At 42.0% G+C, this 25,259-nt stretch overlaps 1 protein-coding gene across 4 annotated transcripts in view; it reads left to right on the top strand.

Annotated features, from left to right (window-relative positions):
- The first annotated feature begins 907 nt into the window (after positions 1-907).
- BCL2L14 (BCL2 like 14) overlaps positions 908-25,259 on the top strand; it is a 57,810-nt gene continuing 33,458 nt past the window's right edge. The window contains exons 1-2 of one of the 4 annotated variants that reach the window (XM_058282805.1): positions 908-943; positions 2,307-2,360. The gene's annotated coding sequence lies outside the window, so the exon portion shown is untranslated. Of the gene's footprint in view, positions 944-2,306; positions 2,361-10,679; positions 11,063-25,259 lie in introns of those variants that run through there. The other 3 variants (XM_071210172.1, XM_071210171.1, XM_071210173.1) reach the window with 3 other exon arrangements.

The following is a 25,259-nucleotide window of genomic DNA, read 5'->3' on the forward strand; positions in this document are numbered from 1 at the left end:
GTGGCAAAGAGCATGGCTAAAGCTGGGGCCATGATGGCCTGCGCCACACAATCCTTGACCACCTCCAGGAGTATACATCCTGCTGCCACAACACCTCTTAGCCATTCCCCACTCTCCCTGCCTCACTCAAGTGATGGGGAAAATGAGAGGACAAAGGAGAGAAAATAGAGAATTGAGGGTGTGTTTGGGGACTTTAGAAATCTCCTCTTCATAGGACCTGAACCCCTAGCATTTTTCATGGGCAGTTTGTAGCTGTTGTCTATTGTTTCGAGAACCTCACAGCAAGGTCTGGTGTCTCTTTGCTGAAGCCAGGCTGCAAAGGAAGAGAATATATTATGTCTAAAAATTTCCTACACTGAGCTGTCTGTGCCATGTCCACTGCCACCTGTCTCCACCCTTCCCAGCCCTGCCCTGATCTTTATTCCCTCTGCTGCCCCATTTCTGATTCTCTTTTCACCCCTTGAATCTTCCAGAAGTTTCCTGAGACCGACCAGACTTTATTAGAATCCCTGTCCTACATCACTGCAGGCAATGCTTTCAGCCTCCATTCCTCACGTGTAAAATGTGCATAATAGCAGTGCCTACCTCACAATGTTGAGTGAGGACCAACCAAGATAACTCACATCATGACCTTTTGCTGCCAGGTATGGAGCAATCCCTCCAGAAATTGGGGAGGTTTTGTTTTCTCTTACTATAGGGGAGAAGGGTTCCTGAGTCTCAGTGCAGACAGTTAAAGGAATATGTTCCCAGCATTCCAAGTTGGAACTCTGAAAAGATTTTCCCATAGAAACCCTGTTCTACCCAGTGGTTGCATTCTAAACTATTATTACTCCTAAAATTCCCTGGTACTGGTGCTTCAGCTCACTGCTACAGCTTAAATGGCTCTCCGGGACTGGACTGGCAAAACAAGCTGCCATGAAGAACTTCGTTGCTAGGGGAAAATGTGAGTTCTAAACAAGGCCCTTACAAATGAACTTCTGAAATAGAGCCCGCGCTAAAGTTCGGTGTTGCCTAGAATGCAGCGTTGTAGGGAAGATGCTGCGTAGACAGTACGCCAGGCTGATGTGCCATAGATGGTCTACTGACCTCCCTGAGCAAAAACCGTCGGGGCAAGGCCAGATGGTAGTGGTCCTTGGGCCCAAGGATGGCAAGTGACATTGCATTATAAAGAAAAGTAGGTAGAACTTGGGGTGGGGGCACAGTGGGTCCCCATCAATTCCTTGGTAAGCAGAGGCTGGGGAGGAGCCCTGGAAAGGAGCCTCAAAACGGGCAAAACAGAACCCTAAAGAGCAATGCCAAAAAGTTAATGACATGTTGGTGAGAAGGGTGTGAAAACAGAAAGGTTTTAACCAGACGCTCATCGGACTATATCTAGGACCCAAATACAAAAAGAAGAGCTAGGACCATAATAGGGGAATGAAAGGGAATAGTCAGAAGAAATACAAGAACTGAGCTTTCAAGGCTAAAACAGGAGCCCAGAAGAGATGGATTTGGGGACTAAAGAGAGCTTTCTGTGGAACTGTTTGATAAGGATTAAATAATGCTTTAAACTGAATCTAGGTGGAGAGGTTTCCAAATATAACTGCAAGACACCCCAAATGCTTTTAGATGAAACCCAGGATTTTTCACATCAGTAAAATTCAGCATGAAATTGACCTGGGTGTGCAGGACAGCAGCAAAGAGAGTATAAGAGAGTGAGGGAAGGGGTATTGCAATCACAGGGGAAGTGGAGGCACAGCCTCCATTGCACACTGGGCTAGCAGGAGCCAAGAATGAACCTGAGAGAGACCCAGCTTGACTTGGGCAGTGCTGGGCCCTCTTTCAACCCTAATAGTGCACTGTGCACCCTGGGGATATGCTGTGTTTGTGACCACATGTGGACCTTAAAATGTTGCCAAGGTCTCCGGTGATGTCGAAGCCAAGCAGTAATTGGGGAAGTCCAGGGGTCCACCCCGGGGAGTGGTCGCCATGCCTGGGTTCTGTGCTTGAATTCTGTCAATGATGGGAACTCACTTCTCATGAGGTGCCTGTGTCCTCATTAAATGACTGTCCTTGTGAAGAGTTCTTTCCATACAGTCAGTCAAATATGTCCTGGTGACTTCTAGTCTTGTCCTCATTCTGCTTTTTGGAACTAACTAAATCAAATCCTTCTTCCACAGGACAATCAGTTCCATTCTCCCTAAATCTTTTCTCCTCTAGGATAAATAGTTCACATTGCACAACCTTAGGTACCTGTTCACTTGCAAAGCCTAATGCATGTGCTAAATGGGATCCTAAAAGGAATTAATTATATCCTTGCTCTTCAGGCAAACAAGGAGAAAGCAGCGACATGATGATGGACTCAAATACCAAGAAGCCTGGTAGGTACTATCATGTTCAAAACTTGTGCTTGTGGAGCTGGGAAAGACTAGACCAATTCAGCTTGGGGGATCTGGAAAGCCTTCTCAAAAGAGGTGGGATCTGAGTTAGCATTTGAAAACCTTCAACAAGGTTTGAAGAAGACAGGTGGTAAGTGGGGAGAGTGCAGGCAAGAGCCTGATGACCTGGATTCTTGCTGCTGAATTAGTGATCTCTTAAGTCCAATGACAGAGTGGAGATCAAGCATTCCAACTTGGATAAGAGCCCCAAAGTGTGAAGTGCTTTACTCATATAGGAGGCAGTGTGTGTGTGTTTGGGCCTGGGTGATGGGAAAAGAAAGAAGTGGAGCTCCTTCAATATTTGGCTTTTGCACTGAGGCAACAGCCAGTAATGTTCTGAGCTTGTCCCTTGGGGACACTGACAATGTTCTTCTTAGAGTGATGATAATGCCACCAATACCACCAACAGCAGCACCATTTCTTGAGCAATTACTATGAGCCAGGCACCTCTGGAAGCACTTTATAGATTTGCATTTACATCCCATTTGATCCTCATAACAGCCATTTGAGATAGGTACCATTTTTATTATTCCCATGTTACAGATAAGAAAGCAAAGCAACAGAGCGGTTATAGAACTTGTCCAAGCCCATAGCACTAGTCTAACGGCAGAGCTGGGATTTGAACACAGTCGGGCCTCAGTAGAGTTTTCTGCTATATTTCTACAATAAGAAATGCAAAGGCGGAATAGAGCACATCTTGGTGGCATGGTCTGTCTCACCCGAGTGAGAGTACGGTGGTACTACAACTTCCTTTGTATTTCAGCCAAAGACTTCATTGGTTTTTTTGGAAGCCACACCATACTGATGACTCAAATTGAGCTATCAGTCTCTAAAATCCCTAAAACTTTTTTTGACATGATCTGTCCTTAAACCAGGTCTCTCCCATTCTGTTCACTTACAATCAATATTTAGTCCTAAATGATGTGAATTAACACTACTAAATTCTAGGTTTTAGCTCATAGTTTCACCCTGCAATAATTATGAAACACAATTAATTTTATGTTACTTCTCCCAGCTTTGCAATTATGTAACGATAACCTAACAACAGCTGACAGTTATTGGAGTATTGATTTGTGCCAGTCACCCTGCTAAACGTTTTTCATGCAGCATCTTATAAAATCATTTGATCCTTACATGATGTTGAATTCATTCAATCAAGGCTAGCAAAGTTAAGAAATTTGCTCAAGATCAATTAGGAGGTGACAGACCCTAAGTTCATATCCAGAACTGTCTGGTTCCAGGGCCTGACCTCTCAACCATATGCTTTCCCTCCTCTTTGCGTGATCTATAAACATGTCATTATTTAAGTCAATCACCAAAAAAACATCAAACAGAATCAAGGACAGAACCCAGAGGTAAATTATATCCCTTCATGTACACATGAACCAGTTACTCACTTAGTTAGAAAATGAGGCATATTTCACAAGATACTGAGCACAAGAGAGGTTGAACAATTTGCCGCTCACACGCCTAAGTAAGAAAGGAGATGGAAAAGAAAACAGTCAAGGAAGGTCACATCTCTCAGTCAATCAACACACATCATATAAATGAGAAACAATCCAAAAATGTTTTGCAATCACAACATCATCTAACCTGGAATTCTCCAACTTGTTCACATGCATCTTACAAAGGTTGTCAAAAGCCTTACTGGAATGAATGAGCACTTTGTCAAAGACATCTCCCTGAGGACATGATCCCATATTTAGAAAATGCTGAAATATCTACCATAAAGCTACTTGATCTATAAAAGGGTTCAGCAAAGTGGCAAGATATAAAGATCAACACTCAAAAATCAGTAATGTTTTGTACACTAGTACTGAACAATCTGTAGAGGAAATCGGGGGGAAATTCCATTTACAATAGCAACAAAAAGACTCAAATACCTAGGAATTAATTTAAGCAAAGAAGTACAGGACCTATTTGCAAAAAACTAAAAAACAATGCTAAAAAATTTTTTTTTAAAACCTAAACAAATGGAAAGACATTCCATGTTCATGGATTGGATGACTAAATATCATGAAGACGTCAATCCTACCCAAACTGATTTATAGATTCAATGCAATACCAATCAAAATTCCAACAGCCTATTTTACAGAATTAGAAAAGGTAATTACCAGATTCATTTGGAAGGGAATGTGTACCCCATTAGCCAGAAGCATTCTAAAAAAGAAGAGCAACATGGGAGGAATTTCACTCCCTGAACTTGAAATATATTACAAAGCTAGAGTAGTCAAAATAGCATGGTCCTGGCATAAAGATAGACACATCAATCAGTGGAATAAAATTGAGAATCCAGAAATAAACCCTCATCTATATGGTCAACTGGTTTTGACAAACCTACCAAGTCCATGTTAATGGGACAAAACAGTCTCTTCAACAAATGGTGCTGGGAGAACTGGATATCTATAACCAAAAGAAGGAAAGAGGACCCCTATCTCACTTCCTATACAAAAACCAAATCAAAATGGATCAAAGTCCTAAATATAAATGCAAGGACCATAAAACTACTAGAAGAAAATGTAGGGAAACATCTTAAAGACCTTGTGGTAGGTGGTAGTTTCTTGGACCTTATACCCAAAGCACACACAACAAAATAAAAACTAGATAAATGGGACCTCCTCAAAATTAAACACTTTTGTACCTCCCAGGACATTGTCAAAAAGGTGAGAAAGCAGCCAACTCAAAGGGAGAAAATATTTGGAAATCACATGTCAGATAAGAGTTTAGTATCCAGGATGTATATAGAGATGTTACAACCTAACAATAAATAGACAAACGACCCACTTAAAATATGGGCAAAAGACCTGAATAGACATTTGTCCAAAGAAGAAATACAAATAACAAAGAAACATGAAAAAAATGCTCAACATCAGTAATGATTAGGGAAATGCAAATCATAACTTCAGTGAGATATCATTTCACACCTATCAGAATAGCCACTATTAAAAAGAAGAGAACTACAAGTAAGTGTTGGAGAGGATGAGGAGAGATAGGAACACTTATTCACTGTTGGTGGGAATGTAGAATGGTACAGACACTGTGGAGGACTATTTGGCAGTTCCTAAAAAAGCTTAATATAGACTTGCCACATGACCCTACAATACCTCTACTGAGAGCAGTGAACAAACAGACATTTGTATACCAATGTTTATAGCAGCATTATTCACGATTGCCAAAAGTTGGAAACAACCCAGGCATCCATCAACCAATGAATGGATAAACAAACTGTGGTGAATTCACACGATGGAATATTATGCAACTATAAGAAGAAAGGAAGTCGTAAAGCGTATGACAACATGGATGATCCTGGAGGACATTATATTGAGCAAAGCAGGCCAGGCACAAAAGCACAAATACTGTTTGATTGTGTTACTATGAACCAAATATATTGTGTAACATAGTGTATGATTTTTTAAAAATTATATGTATCCAGTACATTTATTTGAGAAATGGATATTTTTATTCAACTGTTTTCTTTTTATTTTTTAATTGTTTATATTTTCAATTATTAAATGTACAAAATGAAGTTAAAAAGAAGACATCTTTTAGGTGAGACTATGAATTTAAGAAAATCCCCAGGCCAACGGTTCATAAATCATCCACTTAATAATCCAGTGTAGGATTTTGCAGGGACTAGGCATCAGTGAGCAGTTGAGACCTGCCACTCCATGAAAACTGAACTCATCTCCAGTCCTGGAGCATCACTCCGTGGTGGCTCTGGGTCTGAGATTCACTTAAAGCTGTTAAACATACTTCTGCTAACTCCACGTTTATCTAAAGCTTCAACATTCCCAACTGACAGACTGTTTTCCTTGGTAGAGAAGATGGGAGCTATTATATATTGGACTGGAGCCGTTCTGGATTTTTCTCTGCCTCCTGTTGTTGTGAATACACCTGGAAAATCTCTTCTTTTGTCATTAACATTTTCAAGAACCTCAGCTCAAGGGGTCAAGTGTCAAGCTGACACTTTTCTTCCAGAGTTTATTTGACTCTTTTGCATTGGCCTCCTTTGGACCCTTGTCCTATATGTGCTTTTCAAGTGGGAGCTCATCTAAGAACTTCCTTTTAGCCTCATGGATTCCATCCAGTCTCTCCCCTGCTTTTCTCCAGATCATTCCCTCCCACCCCTCAACTAGTAAGTGTCTGAGCCAGGATTCAACTCAAGACTGTCCCCAGAGCCTGAGCTCCTAACCGCTATGCTACTATATATCAGACCTTGTGCTATCTCTAAGTTTGTCAATTTGATTGGTTGAAAGCAATTGATTAAAAACACAACAGAACTGTGAACTTTTAGCCAAATCACATTAATCAATTAGGCATATAATCAAAGAAGAAACTGCAGGGGCCATGAGCTCCAGAGACTTTAAAGATAATTTTCATCACTCTCACGTCATATAAGAAAAAGATGTGTTGAAGACTTCATTTAATTAAATTAATTAAATTATATTTAATTCATTAATTGTAGAACCAGTAAGATAGTACAACCAATTCAAATGAGAACACAAACTACCACACACTAATAGTCAGATAAGGACTGCTGAAACGAATTCACAAAGGCAAAACTGGAAAAGCCAGTCGATATCCACAGGACGATAAACAATTGCATTCCACAGGAGACCACATGTATTTTAATGGACAGGAGTTATTTACACTACTATCCATTTTTCACAAGTTAACTTCTGTCTCTACAGAGTTGTCAAATAATCAAAGACAAAGGTACACGTTCCTATAAAATTAGATAATCCCCAAAGTCTCCTTGATTCCATGGAAAGAAGATCCAGTCATTTCTTTTGCCCATTTCAGATCTTCCAGTTTTTCCCCATTCTACAAAGAGCAATAAAAGTGAATCCAGAGAAGGAAAAAGATGAAGAGCATCAACAATCAGATACATCTGAATGGTACTAAGAAGGCAGTTGGGGTTGATGATCAGAGGAGTATGGGTTTGAAGATTGACTGCCTGAACTCAAATCCCAGCTTTGCCACATGTGGTTCTGTTACCTTCAGCAAATTTATTTAACTCCTCTGAACCTCAGTTTACTCATCTGTAAGATGTGTTTAACAATAAGTACCAGCTACATAGATGAGTTCCTCATTGGTAAAAACTCAGTAAAATGGTAGCTACCACAGAAATTAACAACCACAAACTCTGCATTAATTCTTTCTCCCAAGTTTCCCATTGCTTCTAATCAATTCCTCTTTGCTAGTCAGATTCACATGATAATCAACATTTATCATTGCTCCCCTTGACTTAAGAAATGATATTAACATCAACTATGAGATGGATTATTGAAAGAAGTTTTCAGCAGAAGTCGTGGTAGTTTAAATCTCCTATCACAATTATATGCTGCCTCTGCGCCAGATAACAAAAGCATCATCAATCCCTCTGACTGGGCCAGTTATAGCATATAGCTCAACACCATCGCTTCTGTGATTTTGTCCTCACCTAAACATTCTGACCACAAGGTAGAGCTTTCCTTACATATATACCTCATGACAAATGGGACCTTTCTGCTGCTCCTTTTCCCAAGTGTTTCATTTGAACGATTCATGATTTTCTTTGACTTCATTCCCTCTCTGATCCCATCTCATCAAGTCTCACCATTGAGATGAAAACAAGGATAAAAGTCACAGCCCAAAGTGAAGTATGGTGTCCTTTCTAAAATCTGCTCACCTGGCCTTTCAAGTCTTATTTGGTTACATGCTTATAAAAATGAGCCAAAACCTCCAAATGTTCCTAAGGATGGTCCTTTTTATTCACATATTCAAACTCGTAGGGATTTTGCCTGAGACATAGTCCTAGTAACCATTTAAATCAATTCCAGAAACATTGTCTAAGGCAAGTTAGAAATATATATAACTACTTTAAAATTATTCATACCCAATAATTCCACTCCTGGGAATCATTCAGGAAACAATATAAAATGTGGGCAAAGGTGATAAAACTCTACTATTTAACATTAATCATAATAGTGAAAACTTGGAAACAAATGAAACATCTAAAAATAGTTGCTCAGTTGAATAATGCTTCCATTCACTGGACTCTTATGCAGCCATTAAAAACTGTATTTACAAAAGAAGCTTATGGGTGTGGAGATATGTTTATAATAGATCTTAAGTGGAAGAAGCCAGTCACAAAGTGGTAGTATCATCTTATCCATGAAAAACCACATGTGTTGTATTTGTGTGGGATCCATCTGGTGAGAAGAAACACCCAAACCAGCTTAAGCACAAAACTGCACCTGCACAGGGGAGGCTCCCAGCCCCCAGGGTGACAGGTGGGGAGCTCCAGGAACCAGGGCAGCTCCCTCCAGGACCCCATGTCCCTCAATTCTCTTTGATACATTCCTTATGCCCCTCACTGTCCATGAGCTCTTCTTCCTCTTCTTCATGGGACCCAAACATGACCTCCCAGGTGAAATACTCCACAGAGAGGTACTAAACTCTCTGTGACACAATTTTAAATTTCTGGCATATAGAATTGAATTGGCCCAGCTTGGATGGGCTGTCCACATCTTGTCCAATGGAATGTGGCCAGGAGGACAGCGGTCATTTTGTCCACCAGGCTGCAGAGATACATCCCTGTAGTTGCAATTATTGGTGGTAATGCACAGAGAAAGAGCTCTGGGCTTGGCAGAAACCTGAAAGGTAGCTATTATTCTCATAGAGAGAAGGAAATAGCCCAAAATACTTTAACAACATTTTGGGAAACTGACTTTGGCCCAGTGGTTAGGGCGTCCGTCTACCATATGGGAGGTCCGCGGTTCAAACCCCGGGCCTCCTTGACCCGTGTGGAGCTGGCCATGCGCAGCGCTGATGCGCGCAAGGAGTGCCGCACGACGCAAGGGTGTCCCCTGTGTGGGGGAGCCCCACGCGCAAGGAGTGCGCCCGTGAGGAAAGCCGCCCAGCGTGAAAAGAAAGAGCAGCCTGCCCAGGAATGGCGCCGCCCACACTTCCCGTGCCGCTGACGACAACAGAAGCGGACAAAGAAACAAGACGCAGCAAATAGACACCAAGAACAGACAACCAGGGGAGGGGGGGAAATTAAATAAATAAATAAATCTTTAAAAAAAAAAAAACTTTAACAATATTTTGTTAACTATTTCACTGAATGACTGGTCTATTATGGTCTTTATTATGTATGCTGTTTTATGTTTTCCAATTTTTCTACAACAGTATGAATTTTCAGAAGAGGAACAAGTGGTTTTTGTTTTGTTTTTGAATACATAACCCATAGTGAGCCCCTCTTACGTGCCAGATGGTTAAGTGTGGGAGATACAAAGTTGAATGGGACACAGTGAGTCCCTGTCCTCAGCGACCTTGCCTCCTTGCAGCGATTGCCCCTTCCTTGTGTTCATATTTGCCTGGCCAGGACCTTTTGGGATTCCAAATGGTCTCTACAACCAGTGTCATTTAATTATATAGCTCTGAGCTCCTATAACAATTGTAATCCATTCTATGTGATTTCATTCTTGACTATGAGCATTTCTTTACTTTTGAATTGTTTTAGATGACTAGATCTTGTCTTCTCAAAAAGATGTTTCTTAAAAAGAAAAAAAAATTCTTAATATTTCTTTCTTATCCCCTAAGTTACCTAGACAGATGTATTATTATGTGTAAAAAATATTAGTTTGCCAGAAAAATTCAATCTCAGACCCCAAAGAAGTAACTTCTGCATAATTACTGGCTTCTTGTCTCTCATGAATCTGTTTGCCTAAAATTTAAATGACCAGTTCTTCCCCGTTTTATGAAAATACCCTTTATTTCTCTTTCACACCTCACACTTCCTTCATCTTCAAATTTCCAGAGGCTATGGTTTCATGATCATAAGGCCATAAATATTTAGTTCAGTTAAGAATCTTGAGTATAAAAGCATACATGTTTAACTGTTTCTTCTTTCATGTACATAGAGAATTCTATCCCCAAAATTGTTTTCAAGTGATCTTGTGTGACTTTTACTATGGTTGGGGTTAGACTCCATTTGAATACAATCTTTGAATCTCATAGGAGCAGTAACATGAGAAAGTGTAAAGCTAGAAAGACTGAAGGCGAACCCCAGCCCAGCCAATGGGGACTACTAGCAAGATACACAGGCTTTCTGAGCCTCAGTTTCCTTATCTGTGAAATGGGAATCATAACACCTGCCTCCGAATGTTGTTGAGATGAAATATGTAATGAGCCTGTAACCACCTCTGTAGGTCAGTAAACAGTTGTTAAGTAAACTGAAAAGGGAAAGGCAATGGGAAGAATCAGGAGAGCAACCCCCTAGCCATCCTGAAAAGCCGTGAGAGTCCTGGCAAAGGACGCAGAACCCCTTTTGGAGTCAAATAACGTGGGCAAAGGTCAGCCCCTCCTTCAAATAAAAAAGCTGGAGGCAGGCTCTAATAAAATAAGGAAGTGACTCTCCTTCCTTCAACCTCACTTCGGCTTTGCTCCTAAGCCTGAAGACAGCTGCCAGATGGACTCTTGAAATTGCATAAGCCTTTCTAAATGAGAAACCAAGAAGACCTGTTGAAAGTTTCCTCTTAAGTTGCGTGGAGCTACTCAGGTATAGAGTTGTCTCTTTTCCACCTTGGCCTGAGCAGAAGCCCCTGACAGCTCCAAGACCAGGTAACACCAGGAGGCACCAGTCTTCGTTCTCAGGACAGGTAGAACTTCACGGTTCGCCTAAAAAGGCCATTTAACTTGGGGAGATGTTTACTGAATTTATTCCAAACTTCTTTTCAGAGAAGCTGAGCAAGAGCTGAAAATCTAGTGTGGTTTAAAGAGAGAGTTTAAAAGGTTATTTAGGTTTCTGTTTCATTTCTCCGTTGCTACAGAGGGTAGCTCAGAGTACGTACCTGGTTGGATCATTTGTTAACTTATGCAGTTTCCCATTGTGTACGTAACCAGGTGTGTGATAATACCACAGCTGGTCAGTGGCCCAGGGTGCAGCTGCCCAAACAGAAGACCATGGACATGTCGACTTCTTCCCTAGAGCAGGGGGGTTTGAGGAAGGGAGTGGGGTACACAGGATTCCCTGGATTTGAGCACAGAATCCAACCCCCTGGGACTTGGGTCCTGTCCTCACAAGCTCTAGTCTGTGTGGAACCCCTGGAGACTTCCTTGAGTACAAGATCAACTCTAGCAAGTTCCCTCCTCCCTGAGTTCCTGGCCCTTCCTCTTCCAGTGAGACCCTTAGTCCTTCGGTTTAACTAATATGATCTAAGCTTTGTCTCTGAGTTTAGTCTCTATTGTGGGAAATTAGGACTTCACTCCTCATTCACCCTTAGGAAAAAAGAACACGTCTTACTCAGAGATGACAAATGGGGGAGAAGCAAATGAAGTTAGAGGAAGAAAGGAGAAGGGCATTCTGCTTCTGCGGGACGTAAGGCTTGCGGCAACCAAAGCTCAGCTTAGAATTGGGCCTAGGAACCTCTCCCGAGGCTGGGCATCGACACTCAGGAGTTATGCTCATGTCCACACACCCACAGCGAATGGAAGGCAGCTTCCGGTCTTGCCGAGTCTGCTGTCCAGGCGTCCTCCACCCTTAGGCCCCTCACAGCTGGGCCAGCCTGAGGCAAAGAGAACTGAGGAGAAGTTCTCATGCCAGCAAAACCCAGATACGGGGTCGACGAAGCCTCCTGCATAGACACACTAAGTAACAACCTGTTCTTTTCTCTGTGTGGTCATTTGTTACTTGCCAGAGGGTGGGAAGTGAAATTGAACTTTAACAAATGAGTCCACGGGTCTAGAAAAATTCCAAATGTGTGCCTAAAGATGACTGGAGTTTAGAGGTTCCCTGAAGTTCAGGCCTGTGCTGGTTGAACTCAGTTCAGGACCCGTTGCCATGTTTCTGAAGGATAAGCTGGGTGGAGACCAAGCTGGGGAGACACCCAGGGGAATTCGGCCATCTTGGGGGTCCGTGAGGAGGGGGGGCGGGAAGCAGCACTCCTGAAAGAGAAAGAAGTGGCTAAGAAAAGAAGTTCTGTAACCTTGCTTATAAGAGTGTAGGTTTGCCATAGTTTGTTATAGAAAGGAGAAGGTATGTGACTACAGAGTGATTAAGGCGGGTGGTGTCTGCAGAGCCCTTGAATTAGAATAAGCTTCACAGGTCAGACCCAGGAGAGCTTAATTCTCCCCTCCAGTCTCTGAACAAGTGCCCAGGAGGGACCCCACCCAATTTCAAAGTCCCTAAACCTAGATGGGTTTTTCCCTTCAACAGAAATCACAGAGAGCAGAAGGATCCAACAAGTGATAAACTCACTCACTATTGCTTTAAAATTAGATTTAGCTATACATTTATAATAACTCTCCCCTATAATGAGGAATCATAGAAGGGAAAATATTTTAATTTATTGAAACATGTTTTGTGACCCAATGTCTGGCCTACCTTGAGAACAATCTATGTGCTCTTAAGAAGAATACAGATCCTGCTGTTTTGGGGTGCAATGTTCTGTATGTCTGTTAGGTCTGGTTCATTTATCATATTATTCAAGTTCTCTGTGTCCTTCTGTCTAGATGTTCTATCTATTGATGAGAGTGGTGTATTGAAGTCTCCAACTATTATTGTAGAGGTGTCTATTTCTCCTTTCAGTTTTGCCAGCATTTGTCTCATGTATTTTGGGGCACTGTGGTTAGGTATATATGTAAATTTAGGAGGTAGGGCTATTGAACTGGGACATCGCACATGCAAACATGCAAAGCAGACACTCAACTGCTGAGCTACACCCACTCCTCATGGTGCATACATATTAATGACTGCTTATTTTCCTTGGTGGATTGCCCCTTTTATTAATATATAGTGCCCTTCTTTGTCTCTTGTAACAGCTTTTGACTTAAAGTCTATTTTGTCTGATATCAGCATAGCTACCCCAGCTCCTTTTTTTTTTTTTTTGGTTGCTATTTGCACAGAATTATCTTTTTCCATCCTTTCATGTTCCATCTATTGGTGTCTTTGGATCTAAGGTGAGTCTGTTGTAAACAACATATAGTTGAATAGTGCTTTTTTATCCATTCTGCCAATCTGTGTCTTTTGATTGAGGAGTTCAAATCATTAACATTCAGTGTTATTACTGTAAAGGCAGTACTTACTTCAGCCATTTTGTCCTTTGTTTTTTATATATGTGATATCTTTGTCTTTTTTCTTTTCTTGCAGTCTTCTTATCTGTGTAGTTGATCTTTTGTGATGCATTTGACTGAACCCTTTCTCATCTCTATTTCTGTGTATTATTAAAATACTTTCTCTGTGGTTATCCTGGGGTTTGTACTATACAACCTATGCCTATAGCCTACTGATTTGAAAAGATGCTAACAGCTTCAAGAGCATACATGTTCTCTGTTCCCATAACCTTCCATTTCCCCTCTTTATATTGTTTTTGCCCCACATTACCTCTTTATATTTTGTGTGTCCATTATCAGGAAATACGACTTTTTCTTGTTCAATTGTATTCTGACTGTTACAGGAGTTAAAGAGTAGAATCATATATTGAGGATATAGTACTACTGGGTTTTGCATTTACCCTTTTAGTTAACCTCTACTGACAATCTTTACTTCTTCACACTACTCCAAGCACTCTCTCCTGTCTTTTCCTTTCAACCTGAAGACTTCCCTTTAGCAAGTCTTGCAGGGCAGTTGTTTTGTTGATGAACTCTCTGTTTCTCTTTATCTGTGCATATTTTAAACTCTCCCTCATTTTGAAGGACAGTTTTGCCAGACAAAAGATTTTATGTTACTAATTATTTTTTTTCAGTACCTTAAATATATCATACCAGTGCCTTCTCACCTCCATGGTTTCTGTTGAGAAATTGGTCATTTAGTTTTATTGATGATCCCATTGACTCCATTTTTATTGAGGAAAAATCATGAATCATTTTTCTCTTGCTGCTTTCAGAATTCTCACTTTATCTTTGCCATTTGATATTCTGATTAGTGTGTGTCTTGGAGTAGGTCTATTAGGGTTTTTTCTGTTTGGAGTATGTTGTAATTCTTTGGCATGTACACTTGTCTTTTATAAGAGGGGAAATTTTTGGTCACTATTTCCTCAAATAATCTTTCTGTCCCTTTTCCTTTCTCTTCTTCTTCTGGGACACCCATGATGCATATATTTGTATGAATCATGCTGTCACTCAAGTCTCTGAGATACTGATCAATTTTTTCTATTTTCTCTATTTGTTCTTCTGACTGTGTGATTTTTATTATCCTTCTAGTACACTGATTCTTCTGCCTGTTCAAATCTGCTGTTGCATGCCTCCAGTGTATTTTTAATCTCCATTATTGTGTCTTTTATCCCCATAATTTATGTTATGCTTCTTTTTAAACATTCACATTCTTATTCATGCTCACAAATTCTCTTCTAAATATCCTTTAGCTCTATATCCACCATTAGTTTCTTTCTATCCATATTTTCCTTTATCTCCTAGAATTGATACAGGAAATTTGTTTGAACTTCTTTGATTAGTTGTTTCACATTCTGTATCTCCTCTGAAGTTTTAATTTCAACCCTTGTCTGAGCCATATCTTCCTGTTACTTAGTATGGCTTGTAATTTCTTGCTGATATCTGGACATCTGATTATTTTAGTGTGTTAACTCTGAAGGTCAGTTTCTTCCTCTTGCCTAAGGTTTTGTTATTGATGGGATTTGTGTTAAGGCTCTTCTTTGCCATCCAGCTCAACTTATTCTGGACCTTTAGAGAAGCCTCTGTTTCACTGTTCAGACTTTCTAAGCTCTTCTTCACCTGGTTCTTGTCCTGGATATCTTGTATAATTTTTAAGATTGCCCTTTTGAGTGCAATTGTTTCACTTCCAGGAAAAAGCATCCTTTCCTCTGTTCCTTCTCTAGGAATCTCGATCTGTTCTGATTGTTTTTGTGCAGAACTTTCTCCCTGGTTTCTATGAGTTGTTTAAATGTTCTCCCTCACTCAGTGCCTCGTTTTCATTACACTATTCCGTTCTGTGATCTGTCCTGGCTTATCACAGTTCAGTTCCACCATCCTCACTCCCCTTTTTACCATGAGGTTTTCCTGCCTCCGGTTTCTTCCTTGTTAGGGTATCCCACCCCAGATCACCAGAGAGGGTCAATCCAGAAAGGTTTGCTTTGCAGTTAGGTGGCCCAGCAAACAGAGACTGGATTGTGTGCACCTCTTGCCAACAGTTCTGCTGTGGTATCTTTTTTCCCTGGGCACTTTTGTATGTGGCACTCCTCAGCTGCTTGTGTTCTGCCTTGGGTGTCTGCAGTCTTGGGTCCCTGTGTCTGGATATGCATGGGTTTCTAACTCACTACTGTGAATGTCTGTATGGCCTGCATCCATGGCAGGAGGGACCAAGACCGTGTTGCCTCAGTGCTGTGTGGGCCAAGTAATGGTGATGGGTCTAGACTGGTGGGTCTGGGATATAAATCTCCTACCTGTTTTTGGTGTTTTCTTTTTCTCCAATTCAGCATTTATGAAGTCCTTCTCCAGTCTCTATTGTACTCCAGTGTTCCAAGCAAGTGGGATTTGTCCTTTTATTAGGTGATTCTGATGGGAGGCTTTTCCAGGGATCTCTTATGTTACCATGATGATGATGTCACCCCAGCTCAAAAACATCGTTATACAGTAAATTTGTTTGAGTTAGGATCTAAGAAGCTATATTCATTGCATTTGATTGATAAGGCTCTTAAATCTCTTTTGGTCTGTTAACAGTCGCTCCCTGCCCCCCCCCCCGAATTTGGATAACTGCCTCTTTATGGTCATTTAATTTTTCCCTCTATCACCTGTATTTCCTATAACCTGTTAGTTAGATCCAGAGGTTTGATCAGATTCAGTTTCAGTTATTTTGGTAGTAACCTCCTAGTGTAGCCATCAGTAGGTTCAAAATGCTTATCTCATTTTTAGTGATTCTAAGATTGGTTATTGGGTTTAGGAGCTGTTATTCTGACCCAAGTGTGCTGTACATTTTTATGAGATCCCTCTGGCTGCTGGGTGAGGCCTGAATTGGAGGAGGGGCAAGAATGAAAGACAAAAGACCAGTTAGGGTGCTCTTGCATCAGTCCAAGGGACAAAGGTACCTTGGAATACGACAGTGGAGTTGAGGTGAGTGTATTGATATAGTATGTGTGTTAGAAGTAGAATAGAGGGGACTGTGTTATGGTTTGAGTGTGGAAAGTGAAGGAAGAAAAATAAAAGATGACTCCAGTTTTCTGGAAATCCCGGGAGAGATGGAACCCCCTTCTTCTAGTATTGATTTCACATAACCCTTCCTGGTGGCCATCCAAAACAGGAAGTTGTGACATGTGAAGCAGTTTCCAGTTGATCTGAAATCATGAGATTAAAGTTATAAATGGTTTTTGCATAAGCTTCTATGTAGGTTAATGTAAAGTTCAATTTTGTAAGAGAGTTTAGAAAATTTTTCCCTTACAGGGTCATGAATAAATGTGACTTCTTTCTAGACTTTCCTCACTGCTCACAAAACTTAAACCTGGAGTAAAATATATTTTCTGTTGTGTGGATGAATGCCTAGTCTGTGCACCATCTATGGAGAAACTGGGGTGGGGAGGACAGGAGACAAGTATAAATGCGAAGAAAGGGAGATGGAGCAAAGGTTGCCTTCAGGGGCTCTTTGGGAACACTTTCTTATTTATTTTCACAAACACTTCAGAACTTAGTCAACTATAGGAAAAGAGTGTGGATTTAGTGCTAACTCTAAGATTTGCATGTCACTTGTTAGTTTTCTTAATCACTGCTTTTGATGAGCTTGCTATTATAAACATTTTTTTTATTTATTTACAAAAAGGGCAATCTACTGAAATAATAAAATTTTAATGAACAACACTAATATTTCTTGAGCAGTTGTCTTCTACTGTATTAGTTGGCCAAAGGGGTGCTGATGTAAAGTACCAGAAATCTGTTGGCATTTATAAAGGGTATTTATTTGGGGTAGAAGCTTACAGTTAACAGGCCGTAAAGCATAAGTTACTTCCCTCACCAAAGTCACCAAGATGGCTGCTGACATCTGCAAGGCTTGAGCCTTCCTCTTCCTCTTAAGGCGCCACGGCCCCAGCTTCTTCCAATAACCTGGGTAAGCCTCGTCTCTCTCCCAGGGCTTGTTTCTCTCTGGGCTTAGCTGCTCTGTTCTCTCCACAAGGCCAACTATAAACTATCAGGAAAATGGCTCGTCTCTCTTCCCGGGGCCTCCGCCATATCTAATGGAGTCTTCTCTCTTTCCTCACTTATCTGCTTATCTGTGTATTTACTTCGCAGGGCTCCAGCATTCAAAACTCCTACTAATTCCTCTGCTCTGTCATTTTCTCTGAGGGTGGGGACTCAACATCCTACTGATGTGGCCCAGTCAAATCCTTAATCATTATTTAATCAAGTATAATAAGTGAAACCTCTGAGGTTAATACAATCTAATACACCCAGAGGAACAGACCAGTTTACCAATATAATTCAATATCTGTTTTTGGAATTCATAAATAAATACCAAACTGCTATATCTACCATGCTTTTTTTAAAGATTTATTTTTTATTTATTATTTCTCCCCCCCTCATTGTTTGTGCTTGCTGTGTCTGTTCGTTGTATGCTCATCTTCTTTTTGGAGGCAATGGAACTGAATCCAGGACCTCCCATGTGGGAGGGAGGCACTTAATCGCTTGAGCCACCTCTGCTCCCTGCTTTTGTTGTGTCTCTCATTGTGTTTTACTCCTTCATCTCTTTGTTGCATCATCTTGTTGAATAAGTTTGCTGTCTTGCTTGCCTTCTTTAGTAGGCACCAGGAACTGAACCTGGTACTTACCATGTGGCAGGAGGTAGCTCAATTGTTTGAGCCACATCTACTTTCCTACCATGTTTTTTAAAAAGCATTTGACTGCTCTACATTTATTATTTTTAGCCACATACCAACCTGATGAGGCAGGGCTGTTTTTAGCCCCATTTTGTAGATGGGAGAATTGATGCACAAATAAATTAATAAATGTGCTTAAAGTCACACAGGTAGTAAGCAGATGATCCAGGATTTAAACTAGGTTATCTGAATTAAGAGACTGAGGTGTTAACCACCACTCTGTACAGACTAATACTTATATATTGCATTATGGTTTACAAAGGATTTTCATATATTTTATAATTTAAGCCTCATATCAATATGTGAGTTGGATCATTTGAATCCCATTTTATAAATGAAAAACTAAGGCTCAGAGAGCTTAAGAGACTTTCCTCAAATCACTTTGCCAGTAAGTATTAGAAGCAGTTCTTCAACTCAAGGCTAGTTCAAATGCTGTGCTCTTTCCTCTCTATCAACTGAAAATCACTTAGAGCTTGTTTTGGTTTGCTAGGCTGGTAAAATACAATATACTAGAAATGGTTAGGCTTTTACAATGGGGGTTTATTAGGTTGTATGCTTACAGTTTCAAGGCTGAGAAAGATGTCCAAATCAAGGCATCATCAGGGAATGCTTTCTCCCCAAAGACTGGCTTGTGGCAGTCCTGGACTCCTCTATCATGTGGCAAGGTACATGGCGACATCTGCTGATCTCTCCCTTTTCTCCCAGGGTTCATTGCTTTCAGCTTCTTGGTTCCATGGCTTTCTCTCTGCTTCTGTAGCTTTCTGTTGATTTCACCTTCTGACTTTGTGGCTTTCTATCTGTCTCTCCATATCCATCCCATTTATCAAGGGTTCCAGTTAGAGAAGATTAAGACCCACCCTACTGGGTCATACCCTACTAAAGTCATCTAATCAAAAGATCCCATCTACAATAAGTTCACACCCACCAGAATGAATTAGCTCTAAGCCCAGGATTTTCTGGGGTCCATCCTGCATTTAACTATCACAGAGCTTATCTAGAACAGTTTCCCTAAGTGTTTCATGAATATTTCTTATATCAAATATTTATATGCCATGCACTATTCTAAACACTTTACAAATATTTTTTTAAATCTTTTTTTTTAAAGATTTCTTTTTTATTTATTTCTCTCCCCTTCCTCCCCCCTCCCCCCACCCCAGTTGTCTTTGCTGTGAGTTCTTCTTTTGTCCACTTCTGTTGTTGTCAGTGGCATGGGAATCTGTGTCTCTTTTTGTTGCGTCATCTTGCTGTGTCAGCTCTCCTTGTGTGCGGCGCCATTCTTGGGCAGACTGAACTTTCTTTGGTGCTGGGTTACTCTCCTTACGGGGCGCACTCCTTGCGCTTGGGGCTCCCCTACGCGGGGACACCCCTGCATGGCAGGGCACTCCTTGAGCGCATCAGCACTGCACATGGGCTAGCTCCACGTGGGTCAAGGAGGCCCGGGGTTTGAACCGCGGGCCTCTCATGTGGTAGGCAGACGCCTATCCACTGGGCCAAGTCTGCTTTCCTATAAATATTAAATCATATAATCTTCACAATAATTCTATGAAATAGGTACCATTGTTATTCCCAGTTTAAACATGAGGAAACGTAAGCATAGAAAGGTTCAAGTCCATCCCTGCCATTTAAAAGTTTATGTCACGTGGCTCTTTGCCAGCATCATTCATTCAGCCAATAAAGATTTCTTGGGTTCCAAAGAGGAGAATCTGGCTAAAACAAATTGGCCAGAGTTCTTTAGGAACACAAAAGAAAAACTCATGACTTCTTCTTGGAGATTCATTTCCTTGTCTGGAAAAGATATAACAATATTCAGCACTGAGGTGGCCAAGTTGGCAGAAGGAATTGTCTAAAGTCACAGGGGAAATGATAAAAAATTCGCCATTGCCATTGCCAGAAAGAACGATTTATGGCTTTGTTCTATCCTTAAGCTCCCAGTTTGGCTTCATGCTGTAGCTCATGTAGGCTTTTATTCCTGAATCTTGGCTAAACCCCTAGGTTTAACCTATTAGCCTCAAAAGTACTGGGCAGCCACGTTACCTGTCTACTTCCTTATCACTGCAGTGATCGGTTATGTACTCTTATTTGGAGTTAACATGATGTATGAATGTATGAATGTATCAACTCCATTCATACAGTCACAGATAACTATGCTAAAAATCAACAGCAGAAGAAATACCAAGAAGCAGCTATCCCAACATTAAGAGATATTCCCATTAGTGACGTAAACCAGTCGTTCTTTCTTGCAGTCAAAGAACTTTACACCAAAAACTGAATTTATGTGGACATATTAGCACCAAGCCTTTATTTATAAGCTCTTGACATAAGAATTTTGACTATAATTATTTTGACTATATCTCATTAATAACTGGTATTGAGATGTTTTTAAAAATGCAATGTAAGTTGAACTCTTAAATTCCATTAAGATTGCAAATATCCATTTATGAAATAAATGAAATATTGCATTACTACAGACCAGACTTTTTAAAAAAAAGATAACAATACTTACCAAACCATCGTCCTGAGGGTCGAGTGAGATAATGGAGGAGAAAATGTATATTTTTCAAATCCCTGATTCTCTGGTCTCCTTCCTTTCTCTCTTTTCCCCTCTGCCCTTCTGCCTCACAACTTCTCCCCCCCACCCCCGCCCCCACAAGACCTCCTGAATCTACATACTCAACATGACAGGCTGATCTAAGTAAGGTAAACTTTCTTTCCTAGAGCTGCCATAAAAAATACCACAAACAGGCTGGTTTAAAACCACAGCAATGTACTGTGTTGCAACCTGGAGGCTGGAAGTCTGAAAGCAAGGTGCTGGCAGCACCATGCCCCCCCCCCCCCCCCCCCCGAAGCCTGTAAAGGAGAAGCCTTCCTTCCCCCTCCAGCCCCGGGCGGTTTGCTGGCAACCCTTGGGGCCCCTGGCTTGCAGCCCCTCAATGGATGCCCCCCGTCACATGCTGTCTTCTCCTTTTCTCATAAGGACACCAGCCATGTTGGGTTAGGGCCCACTCTACTCCAGGATGGCCTCACCTTAATTTAATCCCACCTGCAATGACTCTCTTTCTAATTAAGGTGACATTTTGAGGCACAGGGAGGTTAGCACTTCAACGTTTCTTTTTGGGGACACAATTTTACCCTGGCAGGTAGCAAGAAGAAGTGAAAGGGGACCTTGGCTGATAGACATTTCATTCTGAAGAAAGACACAACATTGTATTTAACTCCTGTTAGAATGAACATTTATTAGGATGACAGCAGACCAGGCACCGGGCCACTCTGGAGGTGGAACATTATTCAGTGGCCACTGAATATTGCCCCTGAACATTTCTAGACCTGTCCTTGCTCAGAAGGAAATGGAAGGGGGCTGGGAGCCTCTAGTGGGTAGGGCCCAGTCATCATGCTGGGCATTTAGACACATTGTTGCATTTAAGCTTCAAAATAATCTCAAGCACTAATTATTCCTATTCTCATTTTACAGATGAGGAAACTGAGGCTCAGCGATATTAAGCAATATTCAAGGGTACACATTAAGGAAATGGTGGTTCAGAGATCCACACCAGCTTTGAGAATAAAACCCGAGCCTGTCACATCTCACAAGCCTAGGTCTAGGGTTTCTGTCGGTCAGTGTGGGGTTTCCTCAACCACTCTTATGTCTTATACCAGAGAAACACAGACTCTTGGTACTTCTGGTACTTTCCGTACAGTGGTTCTCAGACTGCTGGATTTTATGTATTGTGTGTATATATGTTTAAATTGGGGTGACTAAATCAGGTTGCCTGCTTTTATATTTGTATTATAAGGACAATTTTGATATATCATCATTTACTCTGATCACTTCCTAAAAGAAAATACAAAGAGTAGAGAAGATATAATTTCACAATAAAGGGTAGTCCTTCACAAGAAAGGGCAGTGGGCAACTCTAGGCTAATGTTTATATGATATCTATAATGAATAGATAAATTCATTCATTCCACAAATAATTGTCTCCTGCATTGGGCATACAGCAAACAAACATGATGGCCCTCATGATGCTTATATTCCGTTGAGGAAAAGGAAATAAATCAATGAGGTGGGAGACCTGGGAAAGGACCCTGATGGGTGTGAGTGGGGAGATATCAAACCTGTGAGACTGTATATGAGGGGAAGGGGCAGGAAGGAGAGGGGTGGGGTGGGAAATCAGGAAGAAGCGTGTCTTTTGAGGAGATGTGGAAGCAATTCCTCACTGAGCAAAAGGTTCACCCTGGTACGTAAGGCAAGAGTACAACTGGGAGAAGACGAGGGGAGACAGATGGTCGAAGGTCCTGGAATGGGACTGGAATGTAAGAAATGGAGGAGGAAGGAAGTGGGTGGTTGTGCTAGATCCCTCCAGCACTGTCTGAGGTAGGTTTGTGGGGTCTGGGGTTTGCGTAAATGTGAGTGTGAAGCAGGGCTGCTGAGTTTTGGCCACTCTGAGAAATCCATGTTTCCTCCATAGGCCTCAGAAGCCCAGAGGCTCATGTCCCACCACCCCTCCCTGCAGCCCCCTGCCTGCCTCATTTCCACCAGAACCCACTCTGCAGGGGACCCTGGCTTTCTCGGGGCCTGGCCAAGGAGCAGTTCCTCCAACAAGCAGCTCCTTTATTGACCTGTGTGAGCCTCCCCAAATAAAGGAGAGGAAAATCTGGTGCAAACAGGCGGCATCCTGCAGAAATACAGGGGAAATACTCCCACCCCTCCACTCCTGGAACCAGAGGGAAGGGTAGAGGAGGCCCTGAGTCTACGACTGTGGAAACTGGGGGCCAAAGGAGTTACGTGACTCACCCAAGGGCTTTGCAAGTTAGAAGTGGAGCCAGCCCTACCCAGTTGGCCTGTGGACACCATGCCACCCTGCTTCACACTCCACAGGCAGTCCCCGTCCCCTTTCTTCATAAGTGGATATATTTATAATAGATGTTAAATGGAAGAAGCCAGTCACAAAGTGATAGTATCATCCTATTCATGAAAAACCCCGTGTGTTGTATTTGTGAGGGATCCATCTGGTGGGAAGAAACACCCAAACCAGCTTAAGCACAAAACTGCACCTGCACAGGGGAGGCTCCCAGCCCCCAGGTGGCAGGAACCAGGGCAGCCCCTTCCTGCTGTCTCCAGGACCCCATGTCCCTCAGTTCTTTTTTTTTTTATCCCCCCCTTGTGACTTTTTGTTGTTGTTGCTGTGTGCTGTCTGCTCTCTGTGTCCATTTTCACTGTACGTTCTTCTGTGTGTCTGTATTTATTTATTTTCCCCTCCCCCCTGCAGCTTGCTTGCTGTCTGCTCTCTATGTCCATTCGCTCTTCTGTGTTCTTGCTTGTCTCCTTTCTCTCGTTGCGTCATCTTTTGCTGAGTCAGCTCTCCACAGTAGCTGCAAGCTGGGCGGCGCTCCACAGTGGGTGGACGAGCCTGCATTCACAAGGAGGCCCTGGGACGTGAACCTAGGGCCTCCCATATGGTAGGCAGGAGCTCAGCTGATTGAGCCACAGCTGCTTCCCCCTCAGTTCTTTTTTATTCATTCCTTGTCACCTTCTCTGCCCATGAGCTCTTTCTCCTCTTCTTCATGGGACCCAAACATGATCTTCCAGTTGAGATACTCCAGAGAGAGGTAGTGGACTCTCTGTGACACAAGCTAAAATTTCTGGCATATAGAATTGAATTGGCCCAGGTCAGGTTTATTATTACATCAGCTACATGCCGAGGCAGCTTTAAGGCAGGGTATTAAGAAGGAAGCATATTTCAGAGCCAGCCAAGGACCGAGCCCCAGGGACTAAGACAGCTGTAAGAGGGAAATAAAAGAACTATCATTTTTGAGGGCCTCCTTTGTGCCACTTCTGTCTTGGGACTTCTCATGTGTTATCCTGAATCCTCATGATATTGCTGCAAGATGGATACTTTCAATTTACTGGTGAGGAAGCTCAAATTCAGAGAAGTTAAGTAACCTGCCCCAGATAACCAAAATAGTCAGTGGCATGGTCAGGATTTGAACTCAGGACTGTTAGAGTGGGGAGCCCAAACAGTTTTTTCAACACACCCTCTGCCTATAATATCTTAGGTCAAGAAGAGCTGGTAGATCTGGGCTTTCTAGCATCTGAGACAAAAGCAAAATGAAGCTCTTAACATACAGCATAGGAAAGCAAAGTCAATTATTAGGAAAATAAATTATTTCCTAGGACGAAATCTGAAAGAGTTATTTCATGAAAGTTAAAATAAGGGAAATTGAACAAGATCCATTTATGTCTCGCTAGTTATTCATATAGAAATAAAGATGAAACCAGTCCATCCCCTTGAATCACTCTCTCTAAAACATGCCTGTGTTCACATCACTGTCCCACTCAGAACTTTCAGAAACTTTCCATTGCCTCCAATGGAGGCAAAAAAGAATGCTTTTTTCAAATGACACCAAATATGGCATGAAATTAAAGCAAGCCTGCACAAGCTAAAGCAGAGAGTAACAGGGAAGGGAGAGGGGAGGGGAAGGGCAGGAAGGAGGTCCAAACATGTCCCCTTCCCGGGCAGGCCTCCCCCTGTGCCCACCTGTCTTCGGCCAACCTTTCACCCTCCTCCAAAGCCGCGGACTCCCTCTGAAACGTGCTTACCAGCGTGAAAAAAATGCCAAGGGTTCAGCCTGGTACTCAAAGGCCACCCTAAGCAGCCCCAGACTGCCACTTCACTTATTTCCCCCCACTATTCCCAAGCCCCAGCCATGCACACCTGCCAGGCTTTTGCTTTCCCAGTCCCCTCACCACTCTTAAACACATCCGAAATTCACCCATAGTCTATCCCCTCAGCCCCAACATCCACCTGTCTAACCCCTTCCTGGCTTTCTAGAAGCCTTCCCTCGCCCCTCCTGGGAGCCGACCTGTCCCTCCCCAGCTCCCACACCTGCTCTCTGCATCTCCGTTAGCGCTCTTAGCTCGCTCTTGGTTGTTTGGCAGTATCTAGCCACAGGTCTCTCTCCGCCATGCCTGCAGGCTGTGAACTTGTACAGAAAGCTCTGGCTGCTCCATCTCTGATGAATTCTTCCTGCCCAGCATAAACAGA

Source organism: Dasypus novemcinctus, chromosome 20, assembly GCF_030445035.2.
Source record: "Dasypus novemcinctus isolate mDasNov1 chromosome 20, mDasNov1.1.hap2, whole genome shotgun sequence".
NCBI classification, from domain to species: Eukaryota; Metazoa; Chordata; class Mammalia; order Cingulata; family Dasypodidae; genus Dasypus; species Dasypus novemcinctus.